The 15,577-nt window shown below is 35.4% G+C and overlaps 1 pseudogene; it reads left to right on the top strand.

The window, feature by feature from the left end:
* The first annotated feature begins 5,586 nt into the window (after positions 1-5,586).
* Positions 5,587-8,716, top strand: LOC132060792 (GDSL esterase/lipase 1-like; annotated as a pseudogene).
* The last annotated feature ends 6,861 nt before the right edge of the window (positions 8,717-15,577 follow it).

Raw genomic sequence — 15,577 nt, 5'->3', positions numbered from 1 at the left:
GGAGGCTATGTTGGAATTAAACCAAGATTACTAATCCAAAGTTATTTAGGATTTGATATTTGGCATTTATTTAATTCATATCTGCTTGAGATTTATTTGTCTAGTTCATATTGGAATGAGTTTTCTAGTCCTATTCTATGTTAGTTTTCTAGTATTATAAATAGGGATGCTCTTTCAAATATTTTCATTGTAGTGAGATTCAAGAGTTTTTGAGTTATTAAGTAAAGTCTCTTACCTTCTCTCTATAGTTTGATAAATTTCTTCTATATAGCTATTGTCGGGTCATTCACTTGTGCTTATATTATTCCTTTAAGTATTTTTATTTCCTTCATTTGGTTAGTCTATCTGCAATTTTGGTCCCTTCTCTAAAGATGTGCTTTATTTTTAGACATTCTAATAATCAACCACATGCAATCATCAGTAAGATTGAAGTTTAAGATCATTAGAACCAGTTAGCATATTAATAACCTCTTTACAATCCTTTACGATTTGTAGTGGCTGGTGACACGCTTTTTTCTAGTGCAATTTCTAGGTCAATTTGTAGTACCATAATTTTTGTTTGAATATTTGTGGCATAGGGGATTCTTTTGTTGAACCCTACAATACATTTTCCATTATCGTCTCTAATTACTCCTCCTTTTTGCTGGTTGTTTTTGCAAGCCCCAATCAATAATGAGTTTATATCCGAGCTTGTCTGGTAGTTCCATTTTATGTAGCAAATTTGCTTAATTGTCTCTCTCTTTTTGCAATTGGTCAAAAGGTAATACTCGATCGCTTTGATAAGACAATCATTTTGGTAAGGTGTCTATGTCCTCCTTTCTTGAAGTAGTTATCATTCCTATTAAATAAATTTCATAGCGCAAAGGGGAAGATATCTTGGCATGTCATAAGATTGTGAGCTGGAAGATTTTTGTTACTATATTCTTGTTTTATCCAAATAAGGCATGCTCCTTTATTATAGCTTTATTAAAATAAGGTGGGTCATATTAAATTTTCCCCAAAAACTTGTGGCCACCTTACATTTAATCATTATGTGTTCTATATTTCACGTTCTTGTCCACAAGCAAAACATTTTGTAGCCCCACATGTAAGGGTGTCAAGTGGGCCGAGCCAGCCCAATAACCCCGGCCTGGCCCAGACCCACTAAGAGGTGTAAGGGGCTAGGCTAGGTGGGATTTATTAGGGGCTGGGCCGGAAAAGGTGGACAGCCCACCAGCCCGGCCCACCAGTAGCCCGGGTGATGGCCCACCGGGGCACCGGCCCGGCCCGGCCCACTTCAAATAAATAAATAAAAAACAAGATAAGTACTACATTTATTACTAATAATAAGTATTTTAAAAACATTGTATCCCAATAAATTAGGAGTCTCTTTTTACGGAGCACTTTAGTTTTCTTTAAAATTGTATTTTAAAGCTAGACAATCTTGTTTTCTCAACAAATATACCTTTGATACATTTTCAGTATATAGTATATATTAGATTGTGATAGTACTTATCTCAACAAATATACCTTTGATAAATCATTAGTTCAATTTCATGCCTTTTCACAAGTGTCTACGCAACACACCGGTACCCCCCCTCCACCCCCCCCCCCCCCTAATCGGCTAATACCCGACGCTCCGGACTTGTGGAGATATATGTCACCACAATGTTGACATTTAACATGTTCCTCATTTACTCGCTCAAAATGCATCCACACCGCACTTGAAGTTGATCTTCGAACTCGAGGAGAAGGTGGAGGTGAAGTAATGTACACTAGTTGAATAACAAATTTAGATAAAGAGAGAATTGTGGAAGAATTGTGTGAAAATGAAGAAGAATGGAGGGGTATTTATAGTTTGAAAATATGACCAAAGTGAAGTTATTCATAAATTTAGGGGTTCAAATAAAATTAGCAACGAATAGTTTTTTAAATTTACAATGGCTAGCTTTTTGAATTTGACGACGACTAAACTTTTTTTTAATTTAGCAATTTTATCATTAGATGTAAATGTTAATTTTATTATTATTAGTAAATGTAAATGTCTATTTTTGTATTAGAACTTAAAAAAAAAAAAAAAAAAAAAAAAGCCCCGCCCACTAACTATAACCTGGCCTGGCCCGATTAGCCCAAGGTGTAGCCCCTATCCGGGGTGGGCTGGGCCGGACACCCTTTTCCCTCTCCAAGCCCGGCCCCCTAACTTACGGCCCGGCCCGGCCCCTTGTGGCCCACGTTTAAATGGCCCGGCCAGGCCCGGCCCGACCCACTTGACACCCTTACCCACATGTGAAAAGTCTTGCACTTGGTGCCAAGATCACATAAATTTTATAATAATAAAATATAGTAATATTATTTTGTCATGTGTTACCCATGTTCTATAATATAATAGAGTGCTTTTGGTGTAACAAAATTTATCTTTCATGAAAATATTTTTCTTGAAAAGTATTTCTAATGCTTGATTGGTGAGTGAAAAATATTTTTCAAACATATATATCTTAAATATTAATAATATTATCAAATTAGAGTGTTTTAATTAAATATTTGAGTTCTAAAAATTAGTAATAATATCTAAATTTTAGTTGGATCAAATATTTAAAAAATTAAAAGTTAAAATAATTGGAAGAAAATAACCTTCGCCCATAAATAAGGGAAATCAGTTTCCATAACTAAGATAGTAAGGGAATCACTTTCCCCTTTTGATAAAAAATGTGAAAAACATTTTTTAATAGTAAAATATATCCTTTTTTCAGAAAAATATTTTCATGAAAAGTACTTCCTGTCCATTAAACATGCCTTAAATAAAAAAGTTTAAAAAAGAAAGTCAACGAGGTGGCATTATAAAATTCCATTCATTGGTGTATTCAGAAGTCAGAACAACTAATAATTTTCAAATTTTATCTTGCTCTACCTTATCCCTCCCATGAGAAATCTAAGCATTTTAATTTTCCTAGCTTGCTTTAATTTCCCAATTGGTTGTTTTGACAACCATCATGTGCAGAACAAACGCACAACTAATTTCTTTGTCTTTGGAGACTCCATGTTGTTGGGATATATACTATTAACCATGTGTTTGGATATAGTATTTATTATAGAAAAATTATTTATTCATTGTTTAATAAAGAGTTAAATAGATCATGCACTAGTATGTGTGTCCTTTACTTATATAGTAGATGATTTAGTGTATAGAGTTTAGCTTATACACAGAAGATTAAATTGTCGGTTCTTATAAGTATAAAATTTATGTTCACAATCTAAGATGGAAATTGGATAAAGCCATCGGTATGATTGTAGCACAAGATTAATATAATGTATCTTCATTATGGGAACGGTATAGTTCCGTCTTCTTGTGCTAATACATTTTGTATGTATTGAACGGACCAAGTAGAGATAAGTGTTTTTGTAATGAATATATAAAACAAATTCTCTAGTTCATTAAATGTACTTATACTCTTAATCTTGATATAATTATTATGATCAATGTGATTTGTTCATTATTTTGATTTATTAAAAAGGAACTTAGTGTTTTTTTCCATAAAAAGATCGCAACATCTTATTTTAATAAATTGCGGGTTTATGTATTGACCAATGGTAAATTGGATAATGGCAAATTACATTTGTGAAATAATAATTAGTTGATAGAATCCATGTCTCGACTTTGAGATTGATGATACCCCTTTATGGATGATTATAAGTCTCATGTGAAAACTTTGCGCTCGGATGTCCGTTTTAGTTAATTTTTTTGAATTTTGTATATCTATCACATGATGTAAGTTAAAAAAAAAAAACACCTTTTATCCCATTCAAAATATAAATTATTAATTGTCAATAGATTTCAACGTAAAAATCCCGGGTAATGTAGCTTTGAATGTAATTTAATTTAATTGATTGGTATTTGTAATCTTAACATGGGGAGTTAAATAAGTTTTAATGTATGATTTCGAAATTGAATCGAGGAGTGCTAAAAACAACAAACAAAAATGGACTAAGTCAACAAGTTTTCAAACAAAAATGGACGACTATGTATATAGAACACAATTAAACCTAAAGTTTACAAATAAAACTTACGCACCTTTTCAACCCCTAAAATTTTTAGTGGAATAATTCGTAATTTATTATGGTAGGATTAATGCAAAAAATAAAGTTGGCCAATTTTTTGAATTAATTCCATAATAGGAAGCCTCGTTAATTAAATTATGTGGTCCAAAGTGATTTTTTTTTAGGGCATTTTGGTTCTGAAAATGAATATGTAAAATAAATTCTCTAGTTCGAATAATAAAGAATTAAATGGAATATTATTTTTTGGTGGAAAAAAAAGACCCAACAGGTTTTGGAAAAGGGTGAAAACCCTAAACCTATAGTTATAAGATAGGGATCTTATTCCATAAGGAGGCTAAAGGGTTTTAGAAGTTTCTTCAACCTTTCCATAGAAATTCGCCCACACGAATTTCGCAAATTCAGATTTTTTAAATTAATTCCATAATTATCGGGTTACACGTGCCTCGAATAATAAAGAATTAAATGGAATAGAGTTTTGAAAAAGGGTGAAAACCCTAAACCTATAGTTATAAGATAGGAATCTTATTCAGAAGTTTCGAAGGATGAACACGTGGACAGCTTTTGCTCGTGCTTGAAGGTGCGATTTGCAGCCACGGTCACGCTTCAAGAGATAAGTATCGATTTTATGTTTGATTAAAATTTTTGATTATGTGTTGTCTATATTACATGCAAGTTCGATCCTAGCTATTTGCTTCCTCTACGTATGCCTGATTTCCATCACATGTTTGATCCTGGAAACAATAATTACTTAGAGAATATCAATGCTTATCGAGCAAATTTCAAGCCATATGGAGAATCATATTTTGAGCATCCTACTGGCAGATTTTCTGACGGGCGCCTCATCCCTGATTTTATTGGTAAGGAATCTCGAAACTCCTTTTGATTCGGGTGTGTTTGGTACGAAGAAAAATGTTTTCCTTGAAAGATAAGTTATTTTCTGACTTATATTGTTGTGTTTGATACGTAAACAGAAAGTATTGTCCTAAAGCATTTGTATAGGAGTATAATTTAGGCAAAATGCTACGGGCGTAAAGGATGTGTGGTAAGGTGTGGGAGTGGTGGGGATGGGAGCTATGAGGGGTGGGAGTGGGGTAGGGTATCAGTGGCGAAGTCAGAAATCTCACTAAAGGTATTCAAGATTTAATATATATCTATAAAAAATAATATTTGACTTATATACGTAGTATTTTTTTTTAATATATGTAAAGTATAATTTTTCGATGAAGGGTGTTCAACTGACCACTCTTTCGTTTATGTAGCTATGCCACTGGGTGTATTGGAGGTGAAAATGAGAAAATTAGTACGGAATATCACTTGCTGAACTTTGTTTTCCCTAGTTCCACTAGAGAAGTTGTTTTCTCATTTTTAAGGAACTTGTTTTTTTAGAAAAAAACTTTTGTTGAAATTTTGACTAACCAAATATGAGAATACTAGAAAAATAGTTTCCTCCATACCAAACACACCCTCAATACCTTGACACTCTTCTTTTATTGCAATCGCTTTATGATTTTCTGTTTTTGTTTTTGAATTTAATTTTAATCTTATATAATGTCAGTATAATGTTTTTTTCCCACTATTAGCGGAATTTGCAAATTTGGCAATGATTCCATCATATTACCAAGCTCTTCACAACCGTTCCTTTTACGGAGTGAACTTTGGCTCTGGTGGTGCTGGTTGTCTAGATGAAACCTATAGTGGAAAGGTTGGTACATTATACATATCTTTAGTTTAAGACTACAAGATTTGAAAACCTTTTTTACTTTCTGAAATTCTTGTTAAGTCAAACTAAGACAGACAAATTAAAACGGTGGAAGTACAGTTGATGCAATTGGAAATATTAAAAACAGCACAAATTTTAGAACGTCTAACAATATTCAAAATTTATTGCAGATAAATTTTATTTCTTCATTGGCTTAGTACTCTTGTTAACTCCAATCACCACTCACCAATAAACATTACTTCCTCTGTCTCATATATGTGGCACCTAATTTCGAGAGTCAAACTTATTAATTTAGATCATGAATTTGGACATGAATATTTTATTTTATTTTTTGTAATAAAATTTCATATTTAAAAACTATAGAAAAAATACTCCTAATAGAGATTTTTTACGCAGATAGCTCAATTTGTTATGGTATGTTAGTTACAATTTTTATCGGATCAGCCATTAATGTTTATCATAGACATCAGGTGACCTTATGGTATAAATGTCCTGTTATACTGTTACTTATGACATGGAACCTAACTTGTTTTGTACTTACAGGTGATCAGCCTAAACACACAATTAGGCAATTTTAAGTGACAGAAAAGTTGAAAGCACAACTAGGGAAAAAAGATTCAGAGGCATTGTTGTCCAATGCAATCTACTTGTTCAGCGTAGTCAACAACGATTATCTGCGTCTTTTCGACATTCCAGATATGCCTTCCGACATGTCTTGTTTAGCTTATGCAACAGAGCAGGAATATATGAATATGGTGATGGATAACTTCGTCAATGTCATTATGGTAACAAAACACAAGGTTTTTTGTACACTAATTAAAGGTTTAATACATCGGTAACCGCTTAAATTTGTCAGTAAATTTCATTTAGATACACAAATTACGGCTTGCTCAATTGAGCACCTGGACACAATTGAGCATTGGATGGACACATGATAAATATATTCATAATACTAAGATTTAACCTATGTACACCACGTAATTTCGGTTCAAATTTAAAAAAAAAAAAAAAAAAAATTGTGTGTGTTCTCAAATGCTCATTACGTAAATAAGTTAACCATTTAAAATATGTCATCTGTTTTAACTATACGTATTCAAGAGTATGTATTTGGCTCAATAACCTGTAAAACCTCTAGCATGTTATGTTCAATTGACGCTGATGTGTGTCAAAAGATGACCTATTTTATGTAGTTACTTATCTACGTAATGAGCACTTGAGACCACGCGCAAAAAGTTTTTTCGAAATTTGAACCAAAGTGTCTAATATGAACACTATATCATGTGTTATGTGTTCAATTGCAACGAGCCATAAATGAAGTGTCTAAATGAAATTTACTGATAAGTTTAAGGTGTTACTATGTATTAACCCTTAATTAAACATGTCTACAGAGAGATACTTAATTTGTTGTGTTGTTCTTTTTTTTTTTTTTTTTTTTTAAACCAGGAAATATACAAGTTAGGAGGGAGAAAATTTGGCATCCAAAATCTGTTGCCTTTAGGCTGTTTACCAAGATTTAGGGGTAATTGCTTTTCTTAAGGGAGGTCATCATGGTGATTGCTTGGATGAACTCAACTCCATAGTAAAGAAGCACAATTTAGCTCTTTTGCAAAAACTCAAACAATTCAAGAAGGAATTAAGGGGGTTCGAGTACTCATATTTCAATATGTTTGATGCTCTTAATGAACTCTTTGAGAACCCTTCAACATATGGTGCGTTCCTTTTGGACTTTAGCACGTAACACAACATTTTTTTATAATGAATTTAACATTATGTACACTGGCCGTCTAAAATTTCTAACCATATTAGAAAATTTTAACCCGATATAGCAGGTACACTATCTTATGTTTCCGGACTAGTTAGTACTCAATTTATGGATGGTGACATATAGTTATCTTCCAAATAACATGATAAGACGTAGGCATTTTGGCCTTTTCCAACTTTTGGCCCGTCGGCCAAAATTAATTACAGGCGCTAGCCAAAATATACAATGACCTATACATTGATTATGTATATTATATGTATATTGTATGTATATTTATACGTAATATACAAAACATATACATTACCGGCTATTATGTTTTAGAGCGGTCCAAAAATGTATACACTTATAGTATGGAAGTTAAACTCTTTTGTAATTACAACCTTATGTTTAAGGTAAATTAAAGAGGGTGGAGATAATAATGATACTTCTTTTTATTATGTAAAGGTTTCACCGAAGCAAAGTCAGCATGCTGTGGATTTGGTCCATACAGAGGATTTGGTATTTGTGGAGTTGCAGAGGCTTATGAGTTGTGCAAAAATGTGAAGGAACATGTCATATTTGACTCTTATCATCCCACTGAAAAGGCTTTCCATCACTTTGCACAAGTATGGTGGCAGGGAAATCCAAATTTAGTTGAGCCTCAAAGTTTGAAATCGCTCTTGGACTAGTCTCTCGGCCAGCCTTCACCTTCTTCACTGATCAACTTGAAGCATTCAATTTGAAGCGTTCAACGTTGGCTTACCATCTTTTTTTAAGGTTGAACGTATTCATTTGAAGCTAATTCTATGCTTTCCCGCATCATAAGAAACTTTGATTATCAAATTGTATGTCATTTTATCTTTTCTTTTTGGATTTTTTTTTTCTATTACATTGAGATCAGGGAAGAAGAAGGAAAAAGATGAATAAGGAGAATTAAATTATTTACCTAATGTATTGTGGGAGACTCTCAATTCTACAACTAGATTGTAAGCAGAGGCGGACCCAGGATTTTGACGCAGAGGGGACACTAATGACCAAATGTCTTAATATTAACATGTCAATTGTTACTGTCAAAGTTTGGTGTGCAACTCTTTGAAAACTTAATAATTATGATAAGGTATTAATAAAATAGTATAAACTTCAACATTGGAAGGAGGAGAATGTGTTTAGAATGGGGAAAAGATTTGATTTGGGGCCTCTTCTTCTTCTTCTGGTTTTTTTTTTTTTTGGGTGTGTGTGTGTGTGTGTGTGTGGGGGGGGGGGGTTTAAGGGAGGACTAAAGAATAAAAAATTAAAAAAAGTATGTAGGCTTATTAATTTATTTGTAGAGAATCTACAAAACAAATTCAACAAAACGTAGAAACTAAACTGCTATAGAGACTCAAACTCAGGTTTCATGCAAAGACATAAGGCGCCTAACAACCTGTAACACCCCAAAATTTTCTTTGAAGAAAAAAAAATATATTTTTTTTAAGTTATGCTTCGGGTGATCTGACTTCGGGAGGTCATAACCCATCCGAATTTAGGAATTTGGGAAAACTCATAAAATGAAAGTTGTAGATAATTGAAATACCTTTCCAACCATATATTATGGGCTTATAGGTGATATCTGGATAAAGAGTTATGGACATTTTAATGCAGAAAGGTCAAGCTGAACCGCAAAAATTCGGCCCAACCCGATTTCAAGTCGGGTCAGGCCCATTTCCTTGACATTTAAGTGATATTTCAGCCCCTCTTCTTCATTTTCAGATCAACTAATATCCAGAACCTCCTAGAGAAAGAGAGAGAAGAGAGTAGAGAGAAAAAAACCAAGATTTGATCAAAACTCAAAGCTCGTGAAGAGGAAAGTGTAGTACGAGTTGTCATCGTCATCTTAAGCTAAATATTGACCTTGGGGAAGGATACTTTCGTGGTTGAGCTACTGCTAAGGTATGTATGAGATTTACTTTATGTTATTAAAGTGTTTAATTGGAGATTTAACGGATTAGAGCGGAGAAAATAGCGTTATAAACTTGTTTATTGCCTTGTTGAATTTTATGGATCGTGGGCTGTTTTATATGGTTCTTGTGGATGTTTGATGATAATATTTTGGGACTATTTGGTGGTCGTTGAACTGCTTTTGTGGTGGAATATCAAGGGAGTTTTGCCGGATTTTTCGTGTTGTAAACCCGTTTTGGATTTGGACGTCGTTAGTGTTTTTAGCATAACTCCTTGTGTAAAGCTCCGTTTTGAGTGATTTAAGATGTTCTAGAAAGCTATTTCGTAGACCTAAAACTTTCATCAAGGCTTTAAAACCCAGATTTTTGCCTTTAGCTACTCGAAAAGGGGGACGAAGTGCGGGGGGGATGCTACAAAACCAATTGCACTAAAGTAGTGGATATATCTCAGGGGTCCTTTTAAATATACATACGGTTTTTACAGTGTATACACCGTATAAGTGGACTTATCACCACAAGCCCGAAGGCTCAACATGCTTTGCCCGTCATTCTAGCTACCTAACAGTACACATCGGTACCAACCCAAGTGCTCATCGTAATCATAAAGGTGGGACCCTAATCATGCCCAATACCCCTTAAACATTTATTGTTATATCCCGTATCTTGTACATTGGGATAATCCGAGCTAACCATGATAAGTTAAGGGCAAGACTATTCCGGGATACGAGGTAGAGACTTTTGACCTCCGATCTTGTTTTAAGGCATAAGTTGCTTATGATTTTATTGGTATGTAATATTAAGGAAAATTTGGGGTTAAAAGTTAATTATGGAAAGTTAATAATTCATGAAACAAAAGGCCAAGTGGCCGTGTAATGTGGTGTGGGCCATGGTCCACATGGATGAATAATATATGTAGATGGAAGATGACAAGTGAATTATATTCATCATCTTCACAACCTTAAGAAGCTTAGAGAAACTTGGAGAAAAAAAAAAAGACCATTCGACCATAGCTAGCCAAACTTGAGGTCCAAAAATCTTGATCAAAAAAATATTTTCTTCTAGCTTTTCAACCAATTGGAAGGTCCTTGTTAACGTGAGGTAGTTGTTGGAGTCAACAAACCATTCGTTTCTACCATTGACAACCCTAGCCAAGTTGTGGAGTTAAGTGGAAAAGGTAAGGTCTAATCTTCTTTTCATATGTTATGGATGGTTTGTGTATGTTGTAGAGTTAGAAATGGATGAAAATCATGAAATTTGTGTGTTGGGGTGGTGGCCGAACATGGGCTGTTTTGTATGGCAAGGAATGAGCTAATTTTATTTAGTATTTTGGTTGTTGTTGTTGTGGATTCTATGTTGATAATGAGAGTTTAATGATTCTAGTTGAAGTTGTAATCGTTGTGGGCTGTTTTGGAAGTTAACGTGTTTTGAATGTAGTTTGTATATTTATGAGAATGATATCGTTAACGTGTGGATTGTTGGTGTAGTTCATGAATTTGGAAGAGAGGAATGTGTTGTTGTTGTTCTTGTCGGGTTTGGGAAGGTTTCGGGTGGAATGGTGTTTTGGTTGGGTTGTTTTGAATATTGTGCGGATTGTTTGAAGTGCTCTTGAATCTCGTTTGAATGATCTCGGATTAGTACTTGAACATGTGAGCGTTAATGTTGGCTTGAATGTATGTAGTTGAATTGAATGTAAATGGAATGTTGTCGAATTATGTAGGAAAAGAGTTACTAACGTTAGAATGCTTTTTGAATTGATTGTGGATCTTTGTTAATATGGTTGTTGGTATTGTTGTTGATGATTTGGCCGAGTTGAATTCTCGGGGTTGTTGAATTTATAGGGGAAATGCTGCCCAAATTTCTGTAGATAAAGTGCTAGTTTGGGATTGAAATCCTAAGTGCCTATAACTAATGTTAGTATCTAATGACGTTGTTGTAGATCTTGGGAAGCCCGAGACTTAAGTTCGGATTAGCTTAGGAAGCGGACGAGGTATGTAAAGCCTAACCTTTCTTTCTTTTGGCATGTCTTAGTGGTAAGTAGGCTATGCTACGAGCTTCGGGGTAACTCTATTCTTAAGATCCGAGCATGTCTACGATTCTTATTCACTTCTTAATGTTGGCATTCTTAATGTAGTCGAACTATGGTCCTTATGTCTTTGGTACGATTGGATTTCAAATGTTGCATAAAGAGTTTTTGTTTTTAAAGGATTCTATGTCGAATAAGGTCCCTAACTTTCATAGACGGGCTCGGATCGCTTCGATACGTTCGTAGAGGATTCTATAGCGTATAATGTCCGTAACTTTCATAGGCGGGCTCGGATTGGTTTGATACTTGTCCGTGGTCCCCCGAGAGACTTTCCTTTGTTTAGTTCTAACGACATTAGAAAGGACTTAGCATGACTATCGTCTTAACCCTCGAGCGTCGATTACTTACTTATCTGTTGAGTCTGTAATGATAATTTTTATGCATATGGTTACTCACGACTCTGCTCGTGCATACTGTTGTTACATCTTTCGCCGAGTCCCGGGCCGATTATGTCGTCGTGCGCACTATGCTATATTTCGGAGTATGATGTGTTATGGTTCACCGAGTCCCTCGCTGAGGCCGGGTACCGTTTATATTACTGGGTGTTATGATGTGTTATGGCGTTATGATGTGTTATGGAGACATGCCGGGTTATGGAGATATGAAATCTTCTGGAGTATGATGTGTTATGGCGCCAAATGACGGGGTGGCGACCATGTTCCCTGAGCCCCATGCATGATTTGTGTTTCAAAAGTAAATATTTTGGTATTCTGGATATTGTACTTATTTTCTGTACTTCTTGTTCCGATTATGATCCTGTTTACTGTATTTCATGCTTTGCATACTCAGTACATATTAAAATCAATCCCTTTCTTCGGGTCGCGTTTCATGCCCGCGAGGTACGGACGTCCACTTTGGTGATCCGGGACTTAGGACATCTACTGCTATCTTGGAGTGCTCCTTTGTTCGAGCCTATATTTTGGTACGACTCTTCCGTTGTCTATGCATATGTCCATTCGGGGGGTACGGCGGGGCCACAATCCGTCATATGATTACGTTGTTACTTTGAGAGGTCCGTAGACATATATGTGGGTTGTGAATATTCTTGTTCGATTGTGTTCGTATGATTTATGTTTTGGGCGGTCCCATTCGCGTAGCGACCTTGTCGGCTTGTGTTTGTATATATTTTGGGACGTTGTGCTTTATGATAGCCTTGCTGGCTTCTGTGATATCTATTTGTACATGCGACACTTTGGAGACGATGTCTGACCTTTGTATATGTATAAGCTATTTGTATGTCGATTCCCGGTTATTGGTATGTACGAGTGTCCAGCTCGGGCACTAGTCACGGCCTACGGGGTTGGGTCGTGACATTTATAAACTAAATAAGCCCTCCAATCAGAATCTAAATAATAAATCGTAACCTACCTTGAGGCCGAAGAGGTGCCACGAACCCTCATGCCAATGCCTTCCCTTTCCGGAGTGCTTCTGAATGATCAAAGTCTATCAAACATGAAACCTACGTTAAAATGTGATTCTATAGGTATCCATATTGCCATAAAAGAATTTAGGTTCGAAAAGTCCACCTAAAGCCCCGTTCCAAACTTTGAAGGTCAAAATGGTCAATTTATCATGAAATCCAAATCAACATAGTAAAATTAGTGTTCTACAAGGTCATACGAACCCAAAAATACCCATATTGCTATACTTGAGTCTGGAACCCCCGAATGGACCCAAAATATTCAAACTCGAGCCCCAAGGGCAAAACTGAAAATTGAATTTAAAATCATGTTACCCATAGTCTAGATAGTCCATAGCCTAAATTTTAGGAGAATCTAACCACAAACCAAATATGCTACATGAGTATAAACGATGCTATGAATTTGATTGCGCACTCAGAATTCCCAAAAGAGATCCCCTTAACCAGGTGTTGATTGCGGTCAACTTCTAAACATACAAAACTTGTAATTTCAACCAATGACCCAAATCACACCTGAACGCCTCGAGGACCCTAACCAAAAGCTCAACTAAGTCATAAATGACATTCTGAACCTAATGGAATCGAGGAAACTTAAAAAATGACAAAAATATAATGACTCGATCGATCATTTGGAGAACCGATGCTCCATTTTGCATGTTGTCTATTCCAGAAGCTCCGTAATAATGATTTTGACTTGCTTACAAAGTTTTAAGTCAAACGAATGTCATTTAGTTCACTTTGGGAGAAGGTTTCATTTTGCAAATCTCGGTATTTAATTATTTGGATTTTTTTTTTTTTTTGAAAACGTGCTCTGATTGGCGATCTGAAGATTCCGTGAGATTTGAATTATTATTTATGACCTGTAGAAATTAACGGAGCTAACACTAGAGTTTGTTAGGTTGGTTTTTGACAATTAAATTGTTCTTAGCATTAAATATGCCTATTTATGGTGAAAAAATGGTCACGGGAAGAAATAAGACCCAGATTCAAAATTCATTGGTTCCGTTAGCTTTGTATTGATGTTTATCGCATAGGAAATGGATGGCTCAATTCTCGAAGCTTTTGGGTGAGTTTTGGGGTAAGGAAAAAGACATTTTGGATATCCTTAAGTAAAGAAATGAGAATGGTTGACCAAAGTCAACACCGGGGGTAAATGAGTCTTTTTTAAAGTTTCATTGATTTCATTAGGTGCGGAATACGATTTATGACTTAGTCGAGTCCTTGATTCGGTTACCGGAGGGTTTGGGTATGATTTGTGTCATTGGTTGAGAAACTAGTTAAGGAATTGGAGTTGACCACGGTCAACATCGGGCCAAGACGATCCCGTGTCGATGTTTTGAAAGTTCCAACAAATTTTTATGATGATTTTGGACTTGTTCGCAAGTTTTGGTGAGATTCCGACGAGTTTTGGATAGATTTGGGTTGTGTCGCCCACGTGTTTGAAGTTTCGGCGTCGTTTCTTTGGCCATAAAGGATACCATCTTTGTGCAAAAGACCTTTTATTTGTTTTTCAATTGAACCATTACATCCGTGTTGTGTTTACAAAACCATAGGAAAAAGAGTCATCGAATTTCGACGTCGTATGAGGGGAGTTATGCCCATTTTAGTATCGGGAAAAATAGATGGTTTTGGTGCGAACTTTTGTTCTTCGCGAATGCGAGGGGGTCCCGCGAACGCGAAGAAGGAATTTTGGGGTGACTGGTCAAAGCGAAAAATTGCTCTTCACGAAGATGAAGGTACATCGCGAAGGCGATGAAGGAAAAATGATTGGACAATGTTTAAATGGTACAAACCCGAAACATTTAATATTTTCATCATAGCTTGAGTTCTAGAGCTCCGTTTGAGGCAATTTTTGCGTTGTTGTTCTCGTCTCAACGAGGGGGTAAGTATATAACCTTTATTTTGATGTTTCCCCGTGATTATTCCCATTGATTATCATTTTTATCTGTGTTTGGTTGGGGAAAATTGGGATTTTGAACCCAAAAGTTAAAAAGTGATCAATCATGGATTAGAGGATCAAGATGATGACTTTTTGAATGGTTTTTTTGGAGTTAGACTAGTTAAGCTATGGGTAAACCAATTTTCAAATAAAATTCCATTTGTTCCCTTGAGGGTTCGGGGTTAGCTTTTTGGGTGAATTTTTAAATCCAAATCATTATCATTGCATTATGGGTGTCTACGGACTTGTGCACGTATGTAGATTTTGTATTTAAATAGTTTGGGATCGTTCGAAGGCTATGAAGAAAGGCAAGGCCGTATGGTGATCGCTTGAGTTTCGGACTTCAAATCAGGCATGTTGAAACTATAAACCTTAACTTAAGCTTCATGGTTGGTCTAATTGGTCTAATTAAGAGGGAGTAATGGGGTAATTAAGGGGGTACCTATACTTGTGAGATGACGAGCACTTGTGTCAGGTACCGGTGCCATCTTATGGGTATTTGCGTACTTTAAATTGTATAGTCTATCTGAATGCCATGCTTTGGGCACTAGCTGATAGCATAGACTATTGTGTGACTTGTGGTGGGCATGAGATCCCTTATTTAGTGCATCTATGCTTACCTATCTTATATATGTGCTTAAATGCTGTCATCACTTTGAAATGCTCGTTATAAAAGTGGAAAAGAGGCTAATGATTGAGTCT

The sequence above is a fragment of the Lycium ferocissimum genome, chromosome 6, assembly GCF_029784015.1.
Source record: "Lycium ferocissimum isolate CSIRO_LF1 chromosome 6, AGI_CSIRO_Lferr_CH_V1, whole genome shotgun sequence".
Classification (NCBI taxonomy): Eukaryota; Viridiplantae; Streptophyta; class Magnoliopsida; order Solanales; family Solanaceae; genus Lycium; species Lycium ferocissimum.
This window is presented reverse-complemented; position numbering and strand designations above follow the sequence as displayed.